Source organism: Ambystoma mexicanum, chromosome 2q (genome assembly GCF_040938575.1).
Source record: "Ambystoma mexicanum isolate Mex_15411 chromosome 2q, UKY_AmexF1_1, whole genome shotgun sequence".
NCBI classification, from domain to species: Eukaryota; Metazoa; Chordata; class Amphibia; order Caudata; family Ambystomatidae; genus Ambystoma; species Ambystoma mexicanum.
The window spans coordinates 449,083,064-449,110,495 of record NC_090924.1 but is presented as its reverse complement, the minus strand read 5'-3'; the positions used below and the strand labels follow the sequence as shown (position 1 = coordinate 449,110,495).

Genomic DNA, 27,432 nt, shown 5'->3' with positions numbered 1-27,432 from the left:
GCCTGTAGAATGTGGTTCATCCACTTATACATGGCAAAAAAAACAGCCACAATGCATCACCCAGGGTTGCAGTCTTCACGTGATATGGTTTGCATAGTACTTTGGTGGCCACGTCTTGCACGAGCCAGTGGTTAAACAGATTTCAACTGCAAATTAACCTGCTAACCGATAACTTCTTATAACAGCAGAGTATTGCCTGGAGGGCATTATAAGAGTTCTCACTTTCTTAGGTTGCTTTGTTGTCATGCTATATTGGGTTGGGAGATGTTAGAGGTGTATGATAGCAAAATAGACAGTTTTAGAACAGGAAATTAAGCCAATTAATCTACAACTCCTTACAGTGGGACTTGTTTTGCTCCATTCATCCCTCCAGAAAAGACAAATATTCTAAAGGGTGTTTGGACAGGTCACTGAGCCCCCATGGTTTTTCTTTTGCCTTGAACTCCTGCTCGAATCCCAAGCTGAAGTAAGAGACTTGCATTCACTTTGAGTAGGTAAGGGCAGTTAGAATGATCCATTGAACGTCTGAGAAAAACTTAAGGACATCTTCAGCCTTATTTCAAGTACTTTACATTGACCTAATGTTCTAACACAAACAATAATGTGTCCCGCTGCCTGTCAATGTGGCTTTCTCTTCTCTCACCCACAAATTGTGTTTTTCTGTGTGGTGATATGTTTAGAAAAAAACGCATGTCACTTTCAGAATCGAGGCACTGATTTTCTGCTCAGTAAAATACGAGATATCACTGCGATTTTCTGTTCTCTTTTCTGTGCGATTTTGTATTCTCTTAGGAAAAAAACATTATCCTTCTAAGATTATTTTGCTTTCTTAACAAACAAATCTTGTGTCCCTATGTGTTCTGTAAATTAAAATACCAGTACCGTACTGAGATTTTATGTTCCTTTAGGAACCAAAAACATTGTTTCTCTGTGAATTTGTGGTGTCTAAAGTAAAAAGAAAAACCCAATCTAAATCTAATACTAATCTCCCCCTATTGTAAAATATTTATTTCCCTATACTAGTGCTAAACACTAATTTCAGTCGCCTGTCTCACGAAATGCAATCCCCAAGTTGATGTTTATCCACAAAGTGTGAGTGTTGTATATTTGCTAGGTCAAACTCCCTTGCACCTCATTTACCCAAAGCTCAGAACAGTTTGAGAAGTTCAATTTATCTGAACTTCTGGAAATCTAGTAGATTAAGATTTCGAGCCAACTGTTTCAAGCATGTTTAATCTGCACCTTCTACTTTACAGATGAACGTAGAATTTACAGTTGCAGTCGCCAGAACTAGTTGATATGTTATGTTATATGATATTTGTGTAGCGCCTTGTGTCATTGGTATGGCCTCGACACGCTGCAGGATTGAACGCCCTTGGGAAAACCATAGTCAGAGGACTGAGAAGTGATGCAGGAGTTGTACAATGCAAGTGTGCATTTATAGCCATTATGAATGTAGCTTGTTTGGGAGTGGCTAGAACCCTATCAGCAGACCGTGATTTTTAGTATGGGACCGGAAGCTATGGAAAGTATTGAAGGAGTCAGAAGAGTCATAAGAGTAAAGCTTTGTGACCAGTTGTCCTAAATTTTACGTGGAACTCAGCTGTATTCTATTGAAAGTGCCACTCGGGCCGAGGGTGATGTATGTTTAGAGTGGGTGTAGTCTGGCAGTGTGTATTGCAGTTGTATATGGCTGTGCTGGTCGAACATCCGGAGAGACACAGCTGTATTCTCTGGGATGCAGTACATCAAGGTCTGGTGGAGAAAGACCAAAACCTAGTTAGATTTAGTCATGAGGAGCATACCATATAAGCCTTGTTAGGAAGTGCTTTGTGCACCTATATGCTTCTCCTGTGTGCCCAGTTTCCCCAAGGGTTTAGGGCAAATAGTCCGTGCCCGAGTGTGATCCAGGCTCAGCCTGTTAGGATGCTGATGGGAAGAGCCAGGTTTTGAGAGCTTCCTGAAGGTGAGGTGGTCCTCTATGCAGCGGATAGTTAATGGGAGAGAGTTCCAGATGGTGAGTGCTTAGACTGAGAAGGAGCCCCCCATATGGGTTGGATTTGTTGATGAAATGACGAGAAGAAGTGCTGCGCCTGATCTGAGGTTTCTGTTGGGCTTGTAGCGTCTGAATTCATGCTGCAGGTATTCTGGTCCTTTGTGCTAAAGAGCTCTATGGGTGATGCACATCGCCTTGAAGGTGGATCGACAGTAGGACATGGAGGGCGGGGGGATTGGTTCTCTGGGATTTAGGGCGAGGAGGTGTCTTGCAGCTGTGTTTTGAACACGTTGGAGTTTTCTTATCTGCGATGCAAAGGCACCTAAGTATAGGGCGTTAGCAGTCTAAGCGAGTAAGGATGATAGCATTGATCGCTGAGACTCTGTGTGCGAAGGTCAGGTAAGGAAAAAGTCGGCAGATGGTGCAAATGTGTAAGTAACAGCATTTTATCACGCAGTTGATTTGAGGCAATAGGGTCAGGTCAGCGTCCATAATGCATCTGAGATTTTGTACTGTGTGGGAGATAGTAGTAGGTGGCCTTGGGAGGGTGGTCATAGGGTGGGTTGAGGGAAGAGGGCGTTCTTGCCACAGAGCATAATCTCGGTTTTGCCAGGATTTAGTAGGAGGTGGTTGTCTGTCATCCATTGTTCGATTTCTAACTGCTAAATCGGAAGAGGTAGAAGTGGGGATCGGATGAGTGCGCGAAGGGGGCTCAGGTAGACGTTAAAGAGGAGTGGGGAGAGATAGGCACCTTGCAGCACTCCATGGGCGACTGAATGGGGAGCAGAGGACAAAGGGGGCATGTGTACTATTTGGGATCTGTTGGAGAGAAAGGAGGTTATCCAGTTCAGGGCCGAGTCCCTGATGCCGAGTGTGTGAAGTCTGTCAGTGAGAATGGAGTGGTCAATGGTGTTGAATGCTGCTGACAGGTCAAGTAGGATTAGGACGGCAAAGCATTCCGAGTCAGTGTGTCTTTTAAGATAATCCCAATGGAGACGTTGCAGGGTTCTGTTCCTCGTGCGGGTCTAAAGCCAGGTTGAGCGGAGTCAAGGATCTGGTTGGTTTCACAGAAAAGTCATAGTTGTGAGTATGCCACCCGGTCCATTAATTTAGCTATGTTGTTTGGGATCAGTCTGTAATTGGTCGGGACAAGAGGGTTGAAGGAGGTGTTTTAAGCAGGGGCTTGATGTAGGAGGTTTTGAATTCTGCAGGGAAAGTGCCGGAAAAGAGTGAAATGTTGACTAAGGATCTTGCAAATTGGCCGGCGCAGGTAGTTATAGGATTTCTTTTAGTAAAGCAGGATGCAGGGGTCTGCGCGTGATCCTGTGGTGAGGCTGAGTAACATTAAGTTGAGGAAGTCTAGGTGGGAGAGTGGTGAGAAGCTAGAGAAGAGTGGAAGAATGCATGGCGGTTCTGATGTTATGGGTGAGGTGGGGCAGGGTGGGGTATGTGATGTGATTTTAGAGAGGATGGACTTGTGTCTCTCTTGGGCTATGTTGTGGAAGTGGTCTGTGAGGGAGTCACATAGGTTTTTGGGTGTGGGTGGGAGTATTGGTGGTTTAGGTGGGGGCATTGAAATTGGCGATGAGCTTGAAGAGTTCCATTGAAGGGTGAAGAGCATTGGTGATTCTGTTCCAGCAGCAAGATTTTTTGGTTTTGCCTATCTCTGCCCGGTAAGCTTTGAGGTGGGCGGTATAGGCCAATCTGCTGGATGATGATGGGTCTGCCTGGGATCTGTACTCTAGGATGTGGTTCTGTGATTTTAGTTTTTTGAAGGCTGAGGTGAACCATCTGGGAGAGGTGCCTTGCCTGTTAGAAAAGTATCTGATGGGTGTCAGTGCCCTGAGATCTTCGGAAAGCCAGTGATCAAAGTTGTGGATGTGCTACGCTCACCTGACTCCCACGGAGGCGCTGGCCTGGTTCGCGCTGCTGTGACCTCTTCTAAGGTGATGCGCAGGGTTCGGAAGACGGACTGGACCGGGCCCCCAAATCTGGCTTGTCTGGCTCGCAGAAGTATCCTTAGGGTCTGGAAGGACGAGCTCTCCATCCTGCTTCTGATGCAGGGGCGCATTGGTATCCAGTTACTTCACTGGATTTTCGGATTGGTGAGAACTAAAATTGCTTGGCTTCCAGGTAAGTTTTTTGATAAGAGGTTCCCCTTGTGTCCATGCATTAATGTACTAATGCTAGTGTCTTTTTCCCCATAAGGGCCGGGGTACGGAATGCCGGGGAACAGGCACCGACCCGAGATGAGAGGTGAAATCCTTGTAGAAATCAGGTAAGTCTTTAATGAGCGTTTTGTGGTAATGTCTTTTCATTCGCTCATTAACGCTGATGTCTCTTTTTCCCCTTAGGGACCGGGGTCCGGAAATGCCAGGATGCGGCGCGGACCCGAAATGAAGAGGGAATGAATCAACAGGTAAGTCTTAACATGGAGATTCAGCTTTCCTTATCCCCTTCTCTCTCTCACCTTTTGTTCTGGTGTTTTTCTCCCTAGGCGCTGGGGCGTGACTGCGAATCCGGATGATCGCTGCTGAACATGGAGGCGCCCTGTAAAGGTGAGTGGAATGCGGCGCTGCAGCGATCGATGCGATGAGATTTTAAATTAAGGTCTTCCTTTTCAGGATTGTCGGCGAGATGTCTCTGGGATGCGGATTTAGCAGGTAAGGACTTTTCCTTCTTCTGTTCTCTTCTTCTCTTCCTTTGCAGGTGATCCAGGATGCTGGCAGGCGTGGCAGAAGTCAGGATGCAGGGGCAGACACGGTGAGCGTCCAGCTGCTATATGCAGAACAAAGCGAAGCACGTGTGGCTGTTCGGGTGGGGTTTAAATAGCCTTGGAAGAAGTTCCAGGTATGTATCCTTCCTCCAATCAGGTATGTATCCTTCCCTGACCACGCCCGGATGGTAAATTAGTCCCACAGGTAAAGTAGTTCCTTTCAGGCCTCAAGGAGGCCGGGATCCTGCAGCATGGTCTGCATCAGGTAAGTGCACCCAAGCATTCCCATAATGAGCCTGGCGCCTATGGCGCCAGGACTGATGTCTTTTATGAGCCTGGCGCCATAGGCGCCAGGGCACTGTCCAAAGGGCCCCTATATGGGGTTGCTGGGTCCTTCCTTGGGGACTGGATGTCCGCTTTCGGGAACGCCGGGCTTGAACCGGCTCCCCGGGAGCGGGCATCATGACAGCACTCCCCCCCCAAGGCCCCTCCCAAGGTTGTTCCCTCCGGGGGTTTTGGTTTGTCTGGGAAGAGTCGGTGGAATTTCCTGACTAATCGAGGTGCATGCACATGGTCGCTGGGTTCCCACGACCTCTCCTGAGGTCCGTACCCCTTCCAATCAATTAGGTAGAACAGTTTTGACCTAAACATGTTTGAGTCTAAAATGTTCTTCACTTCGAATTCGGGCTCTCCATCTATTAGAATAGGTTCTGGAGGTTTGAGTAGTCGGGTTCCGGGTACCACTGGTTTCAGAAGTGACACATGAAAAACAGGGTGAATTCGCATACTAGCTGGTAAATCAAGTTTAACAGCCACTAGGTTAATTATTGCCGTAATAGAATAAGGTCCCAGATATTTTGGGTTAAAAGTTCGAGGCCCTTTGAGTGGTAAATGTCTAGTAGCTAACCACACTTGATCCCCAATCTGATACGGAGGTGCTTCACTCCGATGTAGATCAGCATTCTCCTTGTATTTTCTCTTGGCTTGTTGTAAATGCGTAGTTGCCTCTTTGAAGGCTTGGGTAATTGTAGAATGCAGATGTTCTACTGCAGACATTCCGAGGTTCTGAGGGGAGTCAAGGTTTGAGATTCGAGGGTGATGCCCAAACAAAGTATAAAAAGGACTGTGGCCAGTTCCAGAGTGTACCGAATTATTATATGCGTATTCGGCTATCCAAAGAATGTCTTTCCAGTTGCTTTCAGATTGCTGTAACATACACCGTAAGTACTGTTCAAGGGTCTGATTTGTCCTCTCGGTCTGACCATCGGTCTGAGGGTGGTGACTGGTCGATAATCTTATGTCGATCTGCGCCATTTGACAACATTTGCGCCAGAAGTGGGAAATGAATTGGCTTCCCCGGTCAGAGATTAGTATAGATGGGAATCCATGTAGCCGAACAATATTTTCGAGGAATTCTTTGGCTAGGACAGACGCTGAAGGTAAACCTTTCAAAGGAATAAAGTGGGCCATTTTGGAAAACAAATCCACAATTACCAGAATAGTATTCTACCCCGAACAATGAGGCAGGTCCGTAATAAAATCCATTGATAGGGTGTGCCAGGGTGCTGGTGGTATGTCTAGAGGTTGAAGGATACCGGCTGGTCTTTTCTTTTGACTTTTATTTTGGGCGCAAACACCACAGGACATCACAAAAGATTTAACATCTTTTCGCCAAGACGGCCACCAAAATTGTCGTTTCACCTTTTCCTCTGTCTTGGCAATACCGGGGTGTCCCTCTATTAACGTATCATGATAACCGGAAATAACTAGTTTGTGTAATTCCTTATGTGGCAGGAATAAGCGTCCTTGGAAATAAGGTAAACCATTATCTATGGTAAAGTCTGATCCCTTTTGTATCCATTCCTGTAAGGTTGTAGGGTCCAGGAGTTGTTTCACTCTGGCTTGAATGTCTTCAAGCGTCTGTAACGAAGTCATGCCTAGAATCCTCTGTTCGGGAATTATTGGTACTGGTTCTGAGTTTGTATCAGATTCTCCCATTCCAATTCGGGATAAGGCGTCTGCTTTGCCATTCTTGCAGCCAGGTCGATAGGTAATCACGAAATCAAATTCAGCGTAAAACAAAGCCCATCGGAGCTGCCGTGATGACTGAGCCTTGGCGGTTTTCAAATACTGTAAATTCCGGTGATCAGTGATCACTGTGATGGTATGTCGAGCGCCAAGCAGATAATGCTGCCAGGCTTTAAAACCGGACTTAATGGCTAACAGTTCTTTGTCCGTGATTGCATAATTAACCTCGGGTGCCGAGAATTTTCTGGACCAAAATGCTACGGGATGCAGTTGGTTGGTTTCGGGATCTCTTTGGGACAGGACAGCTCCCATGGCTAGGCTGGATGCGTCAGTCTCGACGACATAAGGGATATCTGAACGCGGGTGTTTCAATATAGGTGCGGAGGTAAACTTAGCTTTTAAATCCTGAAAGGCCTGCTCGGCTTCTTCAGACCATTCAAAACATTTATTTTTCCTCAAGAGTGCAGTAATGGGTTGTAGCACGCGTGAAAATTCCGGGATAAACCTGCGATAGAAATTGGCAAAGCCGAGCATGCTTTGAACCCCTTTTACAGAGCTAGGTGATGGCCATTTGAGGATGGCATCCACTTTTCTTGAGTCCATTCGGACTCCTTTGGGTGTCAGGATGAAACCTAGAAACTCGACTTCTGTGGTATGGAAAACACATTTCTCCAATTTAGCAAATAGTTTGTGTTGGCGCAGTTTTTCAAGTACTGCCCTGACGTGTTTTCTGTGATCAGATTCCGAAGAGGAGTACACCAGAATGTCATCGATATATACGACAACACAAACATCGATGAGTTCCCGAAGGACATCATTCATGAAGTATTGGAAGGCAGCCGGCGCGTTACACAATCCGAAAGGCATCACCTGGTACTCGAATAATCCAAATTTAGTACGGAAGGCAGTTTTCCATTAGTCGCCTTCTTTAACTCGTACCAGATGATAAGCCCCCCGGAGATCTAACTTGGTGTATATGCAAGCGTCCTTCACCTGATCAAGGAGTTCAGGGATCAGAGGCAGAGGATAACGGTTTTTAACCGTTATCTGGTTCAATGCGCGGTAATCGATACAAGTTCTAAGGTCGCCTTCTTTTTTGGGCACGAAGAACAAAGCCGAGGATGCCGGGGACTTTGACGGGCGAATAAAACCATTAGCTAGGTATTGATCCAAATATTGTCTCAAATGCAGATTCTCAGGTTCGGTAAGGGCATAAATCCTGCTACAAGGGGGTTGTGCACCGGGCACCAGATCGATTTGGCAATCGTACCATCTGTGAGGAGGTAACGTGTTGGCCTGTTCCTTTTGGAAGACGTCCTGAAAGTCTTGGTATTCCGGAGGTAGTTGCATGGAGGCAGAGGTTACAGATGCTAGATTAATCTTCAGGTTTTCTGGGTAGCAGGTTTGTGTATAATCCGGGAAGGTTATTCTCTTAGCTCGCCAATCAATTCGAGAATTATGTGTCTCTAACCAAGGGATTCCAAGAATAACCTGAAACTGTGGAGCCTTGATTACATCAAACACAACACCCTCCCGATGGCCGTCGGGACCAATAAGAGTCACCTCAGTAGTGGAATGTGTTACCGGTCCAGAGGCAATTTCAGTTCCATCGACTGTGGTGATGACATCTTTGCTGGTTTTAGGATGGAGAGGGAGGTTAATCCTAGAGACCAATTCACGATCCACATAGTTTCCATTAGCCCCACTATCGATGTATGCCTTTATTGCATGCAACCGCTTAGGATGTTCTGGATCTACGAGAACCATTGGCACAATGAAATGCGAGGTCTGAGAGTTAGTTTTCAAGCTCGGCAAGCGGACCCCTACATTTGTCGGGCGGAGTCGTTTCCCCAAACAGAGTCTTCATGGTTTTTATCAGCGGCTCCTACCGCCTTTCGGGGCGGTTTTGCCGGGCAATCTCGTAGAAAGTGTCCAAAATTCCCACAATAAAGACATAATTTTAACTGCCGCCTCCTTTCACGTTCCTTTTGAGTTAAGGGTCCTTTAACCCCTCCAATTTGCATAGGCTCAGAGACATCAACTCCCTTGGGATTAGCATGGGTCTTGACCAACACCCGAGTCTCAAACCTAGACCGATCTGCTTTTCTGTTTTGAAGTCTGTGATCCAATTGGACCACTAAGTCTATATACTCTGTGGATTCTTGGGGCGGATTTACAACTTGGGCCAAGACATCTTTAAGTTCTCCGCGAAGGCCTCGATAAAACAACATGACTCTTTTATCCTCTGGCCATCCCGTTTCCACAATTAGTCTATTAAAGGTTGCAATATAGGATAGGTGGTCCTGATTGCCCTGTCGCAGGGATAGAAGTTCGTCATCCAGAGCCTGCCCCTGAAAGTGTCGAGCAAATAACCTTTCCATGCTTGCTTGAAACCTTTGAAAATCACGGAGAATCGGGTCATCTTGAGTAACCAGTGGAACTGACCAATCGGCAGCGCAGCCGCTGAGATATGACAATACAAAGGCTACCTTGGTCTGATCATTAGGGAAGGCCCCAGGTCTGCATAGAAAGTGCAAACGACACTGATTCATGAATACGGCGAATCGTTTGGGGTCCCCAGCAAAGCGTTCGGGTGGGGCCAGCGGCATGTTTCCAGGTAGATTAATCTGCACAGGGTTACTGGAAACCACAGGAGCGGGGTTCCCTCCGGAACCGGGTAGAGGAGTTTGCCCAGCTTGACCTTGCAAAAGCTGTCTGGCCAGGTCATCAGTTCTTTCCTTTGATATTATTAATTCCCTCCTGAGGGCATTAGTCTCTTGACGAGCGGCATGTACTTCGGCCTGTAATTCCCCCAGTAATTGGGCCAACTGATCAGTCTCAGAACTTTCCATAGCGCCTGGGTGGGAATTTGTAGGAAGGCTTTGCGTTCTGTTACGCTCACCTGACTCCCACGGAGGCGCTGGCCTGGTTCGCGCTGCTGTGACCTCTTCTAAGGTGATGCGCAGGGTTCGGAAGACGGACTGGACCGGGCCCTTAAATCTGGCTTGTCTGGCTCGCAGAAGTATCCTTAGGGTCTGGAAGGACGAGCTCTCCATCCTGCTTCTGATGCAGGGGCGCGTTGGTATCCAGTTACTTCACTGGATTTTCGGATTGGTGAGAACCAAAATTGCTTGGCTTCCAGGTAAGTTTTTTGATAAGAGGTTCCCCTTGTGTCCATGCATTAATGTACTAATGCTAATGTCTTTTTCCCCATAAGGGCCGGGGTACGGAATGCCGGGGAACAGGCACCGACCCGAGATGAGAGGTGAAATCCTTGTAGAAATCAGGTAAGTCTTTAATGAGCGTTTTTTGGTAATGTCTTTTCATTCGCTCATTAACGCTGATGTCTCTTTTTCCCCTTAGGGGCCGGGGTCCGGAAATGCCAGGATGCGGCGCGGACCCGAAATGAAGAGGGAATGAATCAACAGGTAAGTCTTAACATGGAAATTTAGCTTTCCTTATTCCCTTCTCTCTCTCACCTTTTGTTCTGGTGTTTTTCTCCCTAGGCGCTGGGGCGTGACTGCGAATCTGGATGATCGCTGCTGAACATGGAGGCGCCCTGTAAAGGTGAGTGGAATGCGGCGCTGCAGTGATCGACGCGATGAGCTTTTAAATTAAGGTCTTCCTTTTCAGGATTGTCGGTGAGATGTCTCCGGGATGCGGATTTAGCAGGTAAGGTCTTTTCCTTCTTCTGTTCTCTTCTTCTCTTCCTTTGCAGGTGATCCAGGATGCTGGCAGGCGTGGCAGAAGTCAGGATGCAGGAGCAGACACGGTGAGCGTCCAGCTGCTAGATGCAGAACAACGCGAAGCACGTGTGGCTGTTCGGGTGGGGTTTAAATAGCCTTGGAAGAAGTTCCAGGTATGTATCCTTCCTCCAATCAGGTATGTATCCTTCCCCGACCACGCCCGGATGGCAAATTAGTCCCACAGGTAAAGTAGTTCCTTTCAGGCCTCAAGGAGGCCGGGATCCTGCAGCATGGTCTGCATCAGGTAAGTGCACCCAAGCATTCCCATAATGAGCCTGGCGCCTATGGCACCAGGACTGATGTCTTTTATGAGCCTGGTGCCATAGGCGCCAGGACACTGTCCAAAGGGCCCCTATATGGGGTTGCTGGGTCCTTCCTTGGGGACTGGATGTCCGCTTTCGGGGACGCCGGGCTTGAACCGGCTCCCCGGGAGCGGGCATCATGACAGGATGGTGATCTGACCAGAATACAGGGGTCTGAGGTCAGGGAGGTAGATAGGGAATCTGCCAGGTCAGGAGATACTTTGACTTTCTTCCAGAGGCAGGAGTGGGATTGTAGCCCCGCCGGAGGGATGGGTGGGTGCGCAGAGGAGAGGGTGAAGAGGATAGCAGAGTGATCAGTCCAGGCAAGTCGGCATGGTGGCAGTGTGGTGATTATGTCTGGTGAGCCGAAGATTGTTTCTATGGTGTGACCAGCAGACTGGGTCAGACCTGAAAGTAGTTGTGTAAAATGCAAGGTTTCCATGTTGTCTTTTAGAGTTTGGGTCATAGGGTTGTGCGTGATGTCGAGCCAGATATTTAAATCCCCTAGTGCTGTGAGGAGGGTCTGGGAGACCCTGAAGCCTGCTAGTGAATTACTTAGGGATCCCCCAAAGCTTCTGTTGTATCCGGTGGGTCGGTACATGACCAGGAAGCTGTCAGTGTGCATGGGGCTGCGGGCTATTTTGGGTCTGTATGCTAGATAGGGGGAGTTCTGCTCTATGGAGATGGCGCGGAGGTGCCATGTCTGTTCTTTAGGTTCTTGATGGATCATGGGACGTATGGGTTAGGGTTGGAGGGGTGGCTGAGTTTGGGGCGGATGCCAGGATTGCTTGTAAATTGTGTGACTATGAGAACCATTGTTATCACAATTTTGGAGCTAAATACACACAAAATTTAGAAATGTTGTTTCTTTATGAAAATAAAGTACAATTAAAGCAAAATTTCGGTTGTTCAATCCAAAATAAAGACTGAATAAGGGCACAATTGTGTGTGATCCATAAAGATGTCAGATTGAACTCTTGGCAAGTGTATTTTTAAGCTAATCTGCAAATGTATGCTAAATGCCTATGAATCTCTTGAGCATGTGAGAAATCTCACTAAATTTACACATGCCAATAAAGTCTTTTTACTCTCCAAAACCCCTATTAAGGTCATGTCAGCAAAATCTGAAGAAAATGTACTTTACTCATATCCCTATAATGTTTGGCTACATTTGTCAAATAATGTAAAAGTTATAGGGAAGTGAAAAACCTATAACCCTACACGCACCTGGGAGAGGCTTTATTACTAGTTAATAACACATTGGTTTCAAGCTCTAGGACATCCACTGTGGAGCTCAGGTCAACTCTAAAATACATTTCCTCAAGGGAGAAATCTTCTCGAGAAATGTCTCCCACCTCCAACCATGTATGGGTGAGTCTGTATCTATACAACACACACTCACGTGCCCACATGCAAATTAATTAACTGAATGGAATTGAACATACAGTGTCCTCAGCTTGTCTCTTGTATGCCTTAACCTTCAGTTGCAATTTGTCTGCCAGATCCTGGAGTCTTGCCACATTCTTCTTATCTTCCTCAGACTGCAAAAAAGTAGATTTCAATTGTGAAACGTTTTGTGAGGTTTCTATATCTATACATCATAGGTAAGTGTTATTAGAAGACTGAAATGATTACATTTATTTTTTTGACATAACTCATTGTTATAATAATATACACATATTAGTATGACTTGATATGAAATATTTTAAATTACATATTTCATGGATGTTCTTATGTTTTACATGTAACCAAAGGTTGTAGGAATTCAAATACTGGTCCCTGTGTGGTATGAATGACAGAAAAATCTTAAATATTCACCTGGAAGGTTATTTCCTTCAGCTTTCTCTCATACTTGCGAACACCCTTAACGGCCTCAACTCCACGTTTCTGTTCAGCTTCTAACTCATTCTCCAGCTCATGCACCTGGGAGATGATTTGGAAATAGTGTTAATTTGCTGATGTACAGACTTTCAAACCCTGAAGGTGTAAATCTCCAGAGCATAACTCACTCTGCTCTCCAGTTTCTGGAGCTGCTTCTTGCCTCCCTTCAATGCGAGCTGCTCAGCCTCATCCAGGCGATGCTGCAGGTCCTTCACGGTCTGTTCCAGGTTCTTCTTCATCCTCTCTAGATGGGAACTTGTGTCCTGCTCCTTCTTCAGCTCTTCAGCCATCATGGCAGCCTTAATGAAAGCAAAGTAACATAGTGGGTTTATTGAAGAACTGGATGTGTTTTGGAAATGTATAGTATAGTACATCATTCCAGGTACAGCGTTCTATTGCTTCCTGGCTAGGTTTGTGGTTCATAAATGCCATACATACAAAGATACATACATGCCATACTAGCTATATGATCCCTCAAAATATTAGAAACAACACTGTCATCCAAATTATATAACTGGTAATTACCGGTTCATATGTATTGGATTATTTTGTAAAATGTATCACACAATGTCTAGGCATGGGTGAGATCTATTCTAACTTGTTAATATATTTACAAACATTTCCCAGATTCATTCAGTCCCGTCAATTACATTTCATCGACACTTTTGCCCAAGACAATAGTTTGCTGAGAGTGATGTTGAGCAGCGGATGAAATGAAGGAAAGGGACATACTTTATAAAAATGTTATTAACAAAGAAAAGTGGCAGTTGTAGACCCTAGAATAGTGAATTATAGATCAGAATTCCAACGAGATTGAATAGAATCTCTCTCTCTCTTTCCTATTTTCCCATCCCATAATACATATATGTCTGAAGTCAAATGGTCTGCAGTAACTGGTACTAAGCATTTACTAGAGCCATCCTGAGACTGTCCAAAGTCCCAGTTTACTCCATCTGGCTCTGCAATTCTTATCAGTGCTATACGATGTGTTGAGAATTGGTAAAATGTCATGCTAATTCCACCTGGATGTTATGATGTAGTTATGTGTGCTCTTCAACCACTACAACAAATAAAACCTACGTCAGTAATGCCCTTCTTTGCTTTTTCCTCAGCATTCCTGGCTTCTTGGATGGCTTCCTCCACTTCACTCTGAAGCTGGGAGACGTCACTTTCAAGCTTCTTCTTGGTGTTGATGAGACTTGTGTTCTTAAAATGAAAGGTGACATGCATTCAATATTCTATGTAAGATAAAGATAATTTTTGTTGTGTATGTGAGACACACAAAAGGACTGCCGCACCTGAGAATGCAGAAGTTGCAAACGTTGGCTTGCATCAAGAAGTTCCTGTTCAGCAACTTTGTGTGTCCTTTCGGTCTGTTCAAGGGCCACCCTTAACTCTTCAATTTCCACCTGCTGCAGGTTATTTCTGCGTTCAGTGAGAGCCAGCTGTTCCTTAAGGTCTTCTTGGCTCCTAATAGCATCATCAAGATGCAGCACGGCATCCTGTAACAACATAAACCATTTTCTGCATTAACAGTCATTAAGGTCAAGGCTGCACATTCGCACATGCAAAAGAGAGCACATGAGTCTGGAATAAAGTACCTTGTATTGAGATTGTACATTCCTAAGCTGCTTCTGAGATTCAGCGGCTTGTCGGTTGGAATGGCTAAGTTGGATCTCTATTTCATTCAGATCTCCCTCCATTTTCTTTTTCAGCCTAAGGGCATCATTCCTGCTCCTGATCTCAGAATCTAATGTGCTCTGCAGGGAATCCACAGCTCTCTGGCTGTTCCTTTTTAGCTGTTCAATTTCCTCATCTTTTTCTGCAATCTTTCTGTCTATGTCAGACTTGACCTGGTTCAGTTCAAGCTGAATGCGAAGGATCTTGGCCTCTTCATGTTCCAGTGATGCCTTTAATGAAACCATAGTTAAGTTAAAGTGAATTAACAAAGATAATGATCTGTGCAACATTAAATTCAACGCTCTGACCATTGTAACCTTTCTTCCTTCACATACAGTACCTCAGCTTCTTCCAAAGCAGTCTGAAATTCCCCTTTTTCTTGCTCAAGCTGCTTCTTTGCTTTTTCCAATTCATGGATGGATTTTCCAGTTTCACTGATTTGTTCAGTCAGGTCTGAGATCTCCTCTAAAAGGGAACATTTTAGGGTATTTTAGACAATGGTCTGGAATGTAAATATTTCTTGAGTGGACCAGATGCAGTCTGTGATTTCACATAAAATTCATAAAATGTTCCTTATGTACAATGCACAGTACTAGGCTTCATACACAGCATAATAAGTTCCATAAATGACATATTACTGGTGTTTGAAAAAGTAAATAAGCTTACATCTAAGTTATGTCTTTTAATTTGTATTTGAATTTAATTGGATTTCTATAGCGCCTTACAACAAAGCGCAGAGCAAAGAAACCAAAAACAGTGCAAGATATTATAAATGCATGAATTGGTCAGGACAACTCAATCAAGAGCAAAGAAAATGTTCCTTAAGGTGATTTTTAAACTGAGGAAAAGTAGAAATCGATTACAGTGAAAGGGGGAGAGCATTCCAATATTTTGGGGCAAGTAGGGAGAAAGAACCAAAATGGTAGGGCATACAAGAAGGGTGAGGAACAGACATGGGAAATTGAGACCAAGGCTGATGGAACGAGTAGGAGTGTCTAAAGAAACAAGAGAATAGAGATAAGGAGGAGCAAGAACCTTAAGACATTCAAAGACTATACATAGGAAGTTGTGCAGTAGATGGGAGTCAAAGTAAAGCCAGCGAATTGAGAGCAAGGCAGGACTGATAGAATCAAGATGAGAAAGAGGAGGCAAAGCATGGAGGAATTGTAGATTGAGCAGAGGGGAGTGAGTCTATATGCTGGAAGACCAAGGAGAATAGAAGAACAAAAGAAAAGTCGAGAAAAGAGCAAAGATATAGCAAAGTCTTAGCAGCATGAGTTCTGCCGAATGGGCGAGACTTACAAATATAATACAATTGATAGTGACAGGAATGGGAAATAGTAGAGATGTATGAAGAGAAAGGTACAGAGGAGTCAAATGTTACACCCAAGTTACGGCCAGTAGAGGAAGAGTAATAGGAAAAGAGGGAAAGAAATAGAAGGGGGATGAAGTGGGGTGATGAAGTGTTTTAGAGTTGGGAAAGAAGATAGTTAGATGCCATCCAGGATTGGATGGCAAGGAGACAAGGAGAGCGAGTCGAGTGCAATTCAGTGGAAAAAGAGAAGGAAAGAAAGCCATCTGAGAGTTATCCAAATAAAGATGATGGGAGAGTTCAAAGGAAGAAATTACAGAGTTCAAAGGACTAGTATATAGGGAGAAGTGTAGAGGGCCTAGAACAGAACCCTGGAGAACCACGTAGGTAAGAGTAAAAATAGCGGAGGATTGGTTAAGCCAAGGGACAGAAAAGGTGCGGACTGAGAGATAAGAATCAAACCACTTTATTTATTTTATATATTGAGCATTTATAAGGTGCCTGTACAGCAAATGGTGTTTCATGGCGCCACAAGACAACAAAGGGATGGGGGTGGGCAAAGGAAGAAAAATACAATAACGGGCCTACTAGGCCTTGTGTCATTCGGAACGTGCAAGTACTGTACCAAGAAGTGTAGGAGGAGGGGGAGTGTGGAGGGAGGAGTGCCGGTCAGGGCGTAAGGGATAATGCTAGGGTGCGAAGGGAAGTGCAGGCAGAGAGGAGGCATACACGTGCAAGAGGGTTGAGGGGAGGGGAGCAAGGCCCCTGGGGCTAGGTGACTGCTAAGGGGAGGCCAGGTAGGCAAGTGCCACAGGATGCAGGGAGTGAGGTCCACATACTAAGTAGAAAGATGGGGTGGACCAGACTAGGTAGGGGTGCACATCCCACCAGGCTAGTCAGGGAAAGGAGGTTGGAAGGGCAAGTGCAGATTTAGGGGGGTCAGGCAGACCGGGGTGCTGGGCTAGACTGGGTGAGGAAGGCCTGGTGCACTGTAGGACTCAGAGGGGACCAGACAGTCAGTCCATATGGCAGAGGGGGGCATTACCAGTGGAGGGGGAGAGGGAAGAAAGAAGAGAAAAGGAGGCTCTTGAGAAGCTTCCAGAACTTAAGGAGATCCGGCTCAACCCTGAGAGGGTCAGGGAGGCCATTCCAGAGGGTGGCTCCTGCGGAGAAGAGCGATCTACGCACCACTCTCTGCTTGGAGAAGTGTCTGATCTGCAGAGAGTTGGAGCTAGAAGACCGAAGGACTCTAACAGGGAGGTATTTATGGAGAGATAGTTGGATTTAGAGGGGTCCCAGGCCCCAGGAGGCCTTGTGGATGATGCAGAGGGTCTTGAATTTGATCCTCGCAGCCACTGGGAGGCAGTGGAGAGATTTTAGGGCTGCAGGGATGCTGTCCCTGGGCTTGAGGCCAAGGATAAGTCTCACAGTCCTATTCTGTATTATTTGAAGTGGTGAAGGGAGGATAAAGGCAGCCTGAGGAAGAAGCTGTTGCAGTAGCCCAGCCTAGAGAGCACCCGAGCTCTGGAGACATTGAGTTTCTGGGGGAAGGTGAGGACAGGGAGAATGCCTCTGAGAAGGTGTAGCTGAAGGTGTGCCTTCTTTGCAAGGTCCACGATGTGAGGAGAGATGGAGAGAGAGGGTGAGAGGACCCAAGGAAGGTGGCCAGAGAGTAGGAGGGAAGGAGGGAGCAGGGGTGCCAATGTGAAGGATCTCTGTCTTACTGGCATTAAGGCAGAGATCGTTAGCAGCGCATCATGCCTGAATCGAGACAGGTAGGAATGAGAGAGTAAGAAGCGGAGGCAGTGGTGGGAAGCTTGAAGGAGAGGTGCGTGTCGTCTGCATAACACTGGAAGTGAGGAGAGAAGGTGGAGGACAAGTGAACTAAAGGGCCAAGGTAGATGCTGAAGAGCCACAGCAAGAGGATAGAGCCCTGGGGACGACAGAGTAGGAAAGTGTGGTAGAGGAGAGAAAAGGACCCAGTTGAACCTGGGACGGTCAGTCAGAGAGGAAGGAGGTCAACTAGTTCAGTGCCAGGTCAGTGATGCCAAGGATATCACAGAGCCGATTTATAAGGGTGGCATGTTGGACTGTGTCAAAGGCACCGGAAAGATCAAGAAGGATGAGGACGGGAGGAGAGTTAGAATCGAGATTTGATAGCAAGTCTTCATGGGTGTTCAGGAGAGCAGTTTTTATGCCTCTGGCTGCTCTGAAGAAAGGCTGGTGGTTGTGGAGACAACCAACAGATTCAGTGTGGTAGATCAGTTGGGAGATGACCAGCTTCTCCAAGAGATTTCCCAGGAAGTGTGTAAGGGAGATAGGGTGATAGTTAGCCGGGCAGGATGGGTCGGCAGAAGGCTTTTTGATGAGAGAGTGCACAAGGGAGTGCCTGAGGGAAGAATGAAGGAGCCAGTGGCACAGGAGTGATTGCAGAAATCAGCCAGGGCTGGAGCAAGGGAGGAAATGTTGTCCTTGATAGTTCTGGAGGAGCAGCGGAGTGCTTGTTTGGATGAGATTTACATAGAGAGGACTTGTTTCGAGTCCTCATCCAGTGCTAAGGGTGAGAAGGAGGAGAGTAAGAGGGAAGAGGAGAGGGGGACCAAGGGAGGCCTGAGAGCAGGTGAGGGAGAAGGGAGGCGAGTAGAGGAGAGTGAGGACAGGATGTCCTGAGTTTTGGTTGTGAAGTGGGAGGCCAGTGCAGTGCAGAGGACCCGAGATGGCAGAGGAGAAGTGGAGACTGCAGTGGGACTGGCGAGTTCCTTGCATATTTTGAACAGTTCAGCTGTGTTGCTGATGTCCCCAGAGATGCAGGCTTAGATATGGGTCCTCTTCTTCATGCGGATGAGGAGTCTGTATTGACTTTGGAGTAGGCGGCAGGCCAGTCTGTCAATGGATGTGCTAGAAGCCTGCCACTTCCATTCAGCAACTATGCATTTGTGTTTCTGAGAGGCTAAATCAGGTGTTGCGCTTGGAGGCAGGCTTCATGCAGATCATCATGACAGGGGCAAGGATGTTCAGGGTGTTGGAGATGGAGAGGTGAAGGTTAGCAAGGGTTGTGTCAATGTGAGAGTCAGTGACTGGAGTGGGAGGGTGAATGAAAGTGGCTGCAAAAGCAGCAACTGACACTAACTTCATCGGTCGAATGTTGGAGAAGGAGACAGGCAGTGCGTGGAGCGGCTTAATCGGGGGACCCAAGAGATCCATGTAAGCTGAGATGAGACTATCCAAGGTGTCCAAGGTGTGTCTGGCTGTGTGCGTGGGACCAGAGGGAAGAATAATGAGACAGTACCCCGAAAGCCAAGATGGAGGCAGAAACATTAAATATATATACCGACACCCACCTTGTGTGCACTTACTTTTAGACACTAGGAAAGTGGTTTAGAGAGGATAGGGTCAGGATCTCGACATCCCTTTGTAGTCGGCACACCAGCACTAACTAGGGCCGGTAACAAATGGATACAAGATTTCTCACATATAGGGCTAATTAACTTTTGCAAGGGACTCAGCGTTAGGAATAACTTTTTTTAATAAATTAGCCTTCTGTCACTAATGTGTTATGAATCGTAACAAAGTCAAGTTTTATTTTCTTTTTTTTTAGGAGTATTGTTTATTATATTATGTCTTAATACTGCACGACACTGCAAAGCATTTTTGATTAGCGACTGTATACTTGGAGCCTCATTAGCGTTATAGTGGTCACCCTAAAACAGTTGGTATTATGCAATGCCTTTTCTACCAACCACCTCTGTAATGGGGCAATACTTACGTTGAAGGTTCTTATTTTCACGTTTCAGGGTTTGTAATGTTCCAGTGACTCTTCATAAGCATTCTTCATCTTGAAGATCTCAGTGCTCAAAGAACGGGTTTCCTTCAGAGCTGCTTCAAGTTCAGCTTGAGCTTCCTCATACTTTTGTTTCCAGTCTGCCAGTATCTGAGTAGAAACAGTTTTAACAAAGTGTTAATATGGCAGTTAAAGGCGAATACAGTGCAAAGGCTGTTCACTAATTTTACCTTATCGAAGCTCTTCTGTTTCTTATCAAGAGCTGCAGCAGCACTGTTGGCTCGCTCAACATCGACCATGAGGTCCTCCACTTCAGACTGCAGTCTCTGCTTAGTCTTTTCCAGTGAAGCACACTTGGAATTCACAGCCTCAACCTGTTCCTCGGCTTCCTGAAGTCTCTGGGCAAGCTTCTTCCTGTAGTATTTCAAGAAACAGTGAATCTTTATTTTCACAAATTCCACCAAACAGCAGTGTCCATTTTAGTCTTTGAGCATGACATACTTGGCCTCTTCCAGTTCCTCAGTGCGCTGAATGGCATCAGTTTCGTACTTGGTCCTCCATTGAGCAACTTCCCCATTAGCTTTGGACAGAGCACGCTGCAGCTCGGCCTTGGCTTCTTGCTCCTCCTCATATTGCTCACGGAGCAAATCACAGTCATGACGAGCTGATTGCAAGGCATGTGCCAGGGCATTCTTAGCCTGTAAAGAGAATGTTTTATAGATCGCTGAGCTATTCACATTATGTATGACATTATCGCGCTTAGGTTTTGAAGGTCTCTTTTTTAAACAGAGATGGTGGACCTCATTACGAGTTGAATTCGTTTCAACATTCTGCGTCCTGATATCCTAGTGCCACCCGGACTTTACAGTCCCGGCCCCGGGATATCAGGCAGCAGAAGTGTAAGTCCCCATTCCCGTGGAGTCCAATAGGACTCCACGGGAATGGGGACACGGAAGCACTGGCACTGTTGCTAATGGTACCAGTGCTTCTGTAAAAACCATGCATTCAGAGGCCGGTGCCCCCTGCAGGTCAGACATTCCGGGAGCAATGACCCCTGCAGGCATAGTTGTGGTCTGGCGGTCCAAAAAGGGTGCCAGTACATTGCAACCAGCATCCTTATTTCCAGACCGCTAGACTTAGAATGAGGACAAATGTCATGTACTTAAATTGAACAAGCTGACCCACTTCTTGTAGTCTTATCCACAATGACTTGAACATTTTTCTAAACGTTGCATTTGATGAATTACCACATTTCTTTAATGCAGCAATCGCAGAGAATATTTGAAGCAAATAAATCACTGAAGTGACTTGTAGTTGGAGGTTGCATCCTTTTAGTGTGCCGTGAGAATAAACAAATATGGGTGCTTTTTCTAAGAAATTCAAAACCACCTCTCAAGCGTGCATTGCTAAGGCATCAAACGTTATGCAGTATTTGGTCAATCAACCTGCTCTAAGAGAAATCCTCAGTTAAAGATAGTCCCCACGGTACGTGCCTGGGAAACCTCTTCTAGCGTTCCCATGTGGGGTTAAAAGGGAGAAAGATCTGCAAAGTGGCGTTGCTTACAAAGTCATGGGTAATATTGCTGCATTTGTTGTTTGTAAAAGTGTTTATAGCAGGTATATTGCATCATGAATGGTGCTCCGAAAGGAGAACAATAAGTAGCATATCTTTTACCTTTGTCTCCTCTTCCAGGTGTCTCTTCAGTTCTTCTGTCTGCTGAGTGAAGGCTTGTTTGCCTCTGCTAAGTTGGGAAATCAAAGTTTCTTTTTCTTCCAGCTGACGAGTAAGCTCACCTTTTATGCAATAAAATGATATAAGTTTTATATATAACTATGCAAATTTTGTGGAATCTTAATGCTCAAATTTCTTTTTTTTATGAATATATCTCCAAACATACCAAAGTTTGATTTTTTTATTACTAGCCTCTGCTTGAGTGGAAAGTTTTTTGAATTATTTACTGTTACACGCATTTGTCTAAAGGTAAGTCCTCGGTCTTCTGCATTGGTTTATAATGGAGATCGCCCAACAAAGCTAGTTTCTGTTAAATGGTCTATGCTTTAAAGCAAACGACAGCCTCTCAACTTAGAGAGAGTTGCCATATTGAATGTAGCTTTTGCCTGCAGTCTTGGGAGGATAGCTCAGCGGCAAGACGATACGGAGCAACACAGGTTCGATCCCCAGGTCCGTGCTTAGAAACTTCTGGGTATTAAGCGCGTTATAAATAACCTATCATATCATATATCATATAATTTCATTCACATTTCTTGCCAATTGTAGTGTACCAATAATGTGTATATAGAGCCCTGCCTATCTCAATCCGTAATTTCCTTCTGCAATACACTTCACTTTTTCAGTAGGTCTTCGAAGTCTCTGTTGGTGATTCCTTGCCCTTTCTTGTACTGTCCCCCTTTTAGCTTCACTGACCTGGAGCCATCTTCCATCTTCTCTCTCCCTTTCAACCAAACTTTTCCAAGCAAGAGTAGAACTCCTCGCTTTTTTGAGAATTGTATTTTGCCTGTTTATTTTTGCATTCCTGGCCTTCACATTTTTTTAAAGTCTGGACTTAGTAGTGTTTTCACTGTTGTTATTGAACTATTACTGCCACCATTAATAGGTAGGTGACTTGGTGAAAGACTATATACACCCATTCACAAATCCAAGAAATAGTTGTGTTGGTGAAAAATAATAGCATGCATTGATAGCATCAAGAAGGTTAGTTTATTACCAATACTGCTTCAAACTTTTGATCACTTATGGATGATGTTACGCAATCAATCTTTAAAATAAAATTACATTTCTGACAGAAGCTAGTAAAAGACAAACATTTACCATTTTCAGTCTGAAAGCGGGCCTTTTGCGTGCTGAGGTCTGTAATAAGACGTCTATGTTCATCATCCTTTGATTTAACTTCACTTAGCTGATCCTCCAGCAGCCGACTCACTTTTTCTAGGTTAGCCTTTGAAACATAACCAACAGATTAACCATTGCTACAAGTTGCTGAATTCAGATACATGAATAAGATATTGCTTCATAGCTGCTTACCTTGGACTTGGAAACATTCTCCATGTTGCTGGCCAGATCATCTATTTCCATCTTGAATTCGCTCTTCTCTTTTTCCAGTTTCTGTTTGACCCGCTGCAGGTTATCAATCTGTTCCCCAAGTTCTGCGACACTGTCGGCATGCTTCTTACGCAGGGCGGCAGCGGTAGCTTCATGCTGGAGAGTGGACTCTTCCAGGTCTCGCCTAATTTTCTGGAACTCTGCTTCACGCTTCTTGTTCATTTCAATCTGAGATGAAGTGGCTCCACCAGCTTCTTCCAGTCTTTCACTTATTTCTTCCAGTTCCCTGGAGAGATCAGACCTCTGCTTCTCAACCTTTGCTCGAGCTGCACGCTCAGCTTCAATTTCCTCCTCCAGTTCTTCAATGCGAGCCTGAAAGTTTACATAATCACAATTTTGAGTTGAAGATCCAATTATCACTCACATTTTATTTATGATTCCACATGGTCTGCATGTGTTGACTTGGATGTTACAACCAATACCTGAAGCTCTTTGATTTTCTTCTGCAGCTGGGCTCCCAAAACTTGCTCATCCTCAATCTTGCTCTGAACTTGACTTAGTTCAAAGTCTTTCCTGTGTTGAAAGGAAATGCAGTGGTTAGATTTGCTCATGTTGTGGTACGTAACAAGTTATGCAAATGTTTTGTTAAGCATGATTTTCACCAGACCCTGGCCTCTCAGCGCTGTGTGTTGTGGTCAAAGATGTATATGTGGGGCTTGACAGATTTACATGGAGAACAAAGACGGCTTTTGGCACCTGCTAAAGTTTATAAGATAAGAGGTCATCTGGTGGAACAGTTGCAGCACCTTACAGAGCAGGGGCATATGATTAGTGGGTGGTATCATCAGTTGGCAAGCCGGGCCAGAATGTTAATGTTTTAAAGGATATTAGCAATATCCAGTCTGATCTTTTTATTTACATAATTAAATTGTCCTGATAAAAACTGTAGGGTGTTCTAATAAATAAAACACATTATGGCATAGTGATCTGTTAGTGCCCGTGGAATGGAGAAATGTCATTATGTTTGGAAGCACAGATTTTTTAATTGCAAGTTGTCTTTCTCCCCCACTTCACTACTGTGAGATATACACCCTCATTCATGTTTGTCGGTATCCCACCGGCAATTCTTGCGGTATACCAGCAAATGGACCTACTGTTACCGGCACCTGGTATCCCGAAATTTCTGTGATATTACAGGTGCCGGCAACAGCTGTAATTCCCCATTCCATGAAGTCCTATAGGACTCCATGGGGGGAATTGCTGGTATTACCAGCACCAGTAACAGCGGTGCTGGGAATACTGGCTGTTTTTTGCGAGTGGGGCCTGATTTATGTCGGGCTCTTATCTGGAGGTAAATCAGTCAGCCTCCACAGCAAACGTATAGTTTGGCGATGCAGGGGAAAGTGGCGTTAATGCAATTACCGGCACTTTTTCCTGCAGCGCCAAACTTGTAATGACGCCCATAGTGTTGACCCAATTAAAGATTGCAATGTATGTTATGAATGGTATGTGTATATTTGATGATGTTTGATTAAAGATAGATTTATTTTAATTGACAAATTAATATTTATAACAAATGTTGAACGTTTTTATGCCCAACTCATGATGTAAGTAAAAGGGAGCGGACAGTGGAGCTCCAGGAATAGCAAAGAAGGAGAGCTCGGAGTATGATCCTCCACTTGTCTCGCTACTGTCTTCTATTCACGCTCTATTGAAAACCAACTGTTGGCAGTGAGAGTGAACCTTCAGCATTGAAATTTCGACTTTGGATTTCGATGAGGCAACTGCTGAAGAGGTCAGATATATTTTTTTATTTCTAAAACTTTCATTCAAGTGTTTCTTTTTCCCTTAATTTTACTATACCCATATCCAAAACACAGTCCAAAGTATGCAATAAAGACATTTGTTTATTTGCACATTTTTGGCAGTTTTCCCTTTGTTACCCTCTGTTATTGCTAATTGTAACATTTTATCAGCATATTTTCATAGTGTTGTCCATGTTTTCATGAAAGTAGCAAAACATATATTTGGTTTCAAAGACAAAAGAAAGCATCTGCCTGGAGTTAATTAAGTGATGGTGCAAAATTTGTGCAGTAGAGGCGACATGATTCAATTGAAGGGCAATGAAATTGGTGTGTTAGACTTTTAAGCACATGTACTAACTTCTTAAGTTTCTCATCGATTTGCTGTTTATCATTTTCAAGATCCATTACACTTTCTTGGGACAGCTTCAGGTCACCTTCAAGCTTCCTCTTGGATCTCTCAAGGTCCATCCGAAGTTTTTTCTCCTGTTCTAAAGAGCCTTCAAGCTGCAAATGTATATTCACTCAGTATTTTAAGTTGCATGCAGCAGTTGTAACACATATGAAGTTCCACTTTCCCTCCCCAAGACAACCTACATATCTGAGTGACATCTTTCATGAAAGTAATGACTCTTTCTATATAGTGTTTCACTGCATCTTATGGTTGATTCTGTGTGACAATATTGGGGTTCTTTATTCTATGTTATGTCACCTAAAATGTGTGTACTTAATGTCCTTGTTAAGTTCTATTGTTTGAAGTAATGGTTTACAATGCACTCAAAAATAGAAAATACATACTTCCAATGTTTGTTTTCTGGTCTTGCCTGAATCAAATTGGGACAAGCAATGATGAGATCAAAATATCATAAACTGGTATCATATCATCATCCCCTGGAAATGTAATGGTTTGTGTGAGTCTTACAATTCCTGAGAAATCTACTTTTGGGTGTCTCTCCATTAAATGTCAAACTCCTAGGGAATCACTCAATTTTGAAAGTACTCAAATTTAAAAGTTTTTAAGCCATCATTGGGACTTGTCAGATGTGCTGTTGGATGAATACAATACTCACATCATCCACTTGCTGTTCCAGCTTAGTTTTGGCTTTAGTCAGAGTGCTGACTTTATCTTCCTCTGCCTGCAAGTCATCCAAGGTCTGCTGGTGCACCTCTTGGAGCGCTTTCTTCTCCTTAGAAACCTTTGCAATGCTTTCATCAAGAACTGCCATTTCCTCTGTAAGGTTCTTAATCTGAAACCATGTAACACTTGCAATTAATTGGCCATTACACTTTCTTTTAGTCATCATTAGGTGATTTGGGATTGTTATTGCATGTTGTTTTTGGAAGTAAGTTGAAGATCTTATATGCAAGAGGAATGTGCCAAAATATGTTTAAGTAAAAGCAACCAAAACTGTGTATTGCAGATTACAAATTGTAATCTGTTCATTTCTCAATATTCTACATAATTTCTATTGCTTATTGTCGGTCTTGTATGCCATTTTATGTTCCAAACTTTACATTTTCCTTTCTTAATGCCTTAAGTTTTACCTTTCATCATACTTTTTATTTTTCTACAAGCCCTTTTGAGAATGTACATGGAACTTGTGTATACATATTTGAATGCTTTTTTACATACTATGAACATCATTTCTAAGACAAAATTGAGCTGAACTATCTTAAGTATCATTTGTAATATTGGTAAACTAAAAGCAGCACACATAAAATGTGTACTATATTTCGATTATGAACTTCATTTTTGTTTTGTCAATTTGAAGACTTGAGCTTACCTTAAAGGACTTCTCTAATATGACATTTTCATCATATAGAAGAGAAGATGCTTGACCTCAGCCTACACCTATTTTAAAAATACAAATAATCTCCCTGTTTTTAAATCGTGTGTTCATCAAAATCACACTTTGTTTGAAAAAGAAGCCTGATGGCACATATTTCCATGTGCACTCTGTACCCCCTTTTCTAATGTTACCAATAGCCATACATTCTTCATTCTTTTCATTGCATGCACAACTACCAGGCTGCCGAAGAGGCTGGAATTCCGGATTTAGAAACTATTTGATAAGGTTCTTCCAAAAATATTCTTCTAAAACTGAAAAATGTAAATTAACCCCAGTGACAGGCATTACAATAGAAATTAATTAAGAAGGCTGAAGAGGGCTGGGCCTACTTGTGACATCAGAAAAGGGGTGGAAGTGAAGTGCCCAGGTTGCGTTTCCAGGCAATATTTTCACCACTAAGCTGATGGGATTTTAGGTAACTACACTGGCTCGTCACATGCAATCTGAGGACATACATTTCTCTGCTCTCACACCACTGCTTTCATGCCACTGCTCTCATACCACTCAAACCAATGCATCAGGCCACACACAGACTAAACCCTGGCATCCGAAAAGTCAACCACATTTCCCACACTCTGAAGGTGATACATTTGCTAGCAACACCTGGATCTTCTCTAAAACGGCTTGTATCCCTTTAACAACTGAATTAACGTAAGTGCCACCTTACCCAGATGGAACACTGGTGAACACCAGAGACAAATGCATTTTCTAGAAGAGGCAAGATAATGTGACAAGGAATAAAAAAAATACCTGACAAACAAAAACTAGGTGACAGTTTTTTTTTGCTTGTTATGCACAGGCACTACAGAGCACCATACCACCATAAATACACAGATCTACACCTCTGTTATAGTTCAGAAAAGGAAGGAAGGCCTTGATATTAAAATAATTTCTTAAATAACACGCCTATTAACATGGCTAAAATTCGAGGTTATCAAAGAGATTACCTTCTTATTCAGGTTTGTGCATTTCAAAGATAAAATATCTCCTCACCTTATTTTCTGTGGCATGCTTTTCCTTCTCTACTTTGGCTAGAGTGAGTTCAAGGTCATCAATATCCTTCTTCAACTCAGAGCACTCATCCTCCAGTTTCCTCTTCTTGGCCGTCAGCTCAGCGTTACTCTCCTCCTCATCTTCAAGCCTTTCTGTCAACTCTTTAACTTTAGATTCCAGCTGGATCTTATTTTTGATGAGACCTTCACATCTTTCCTCTGCATCTGCGATGTTTTCACTTTCCTAATTAACCATAACATTTAAATTGTATCAGTTTCATATTC

General features: G+C 44.2%; 1 pseudogene; it reads right to left on the bottom strand.

The window, feature by feature from the left end:
• Nucleotides 1-27,432, bottom strand: part of LOC138569499 (myosin-1B-like) — a 70,819-nt pseudogene that overhangs the window by 13,220 nt on the left and 30,167 nt on the right.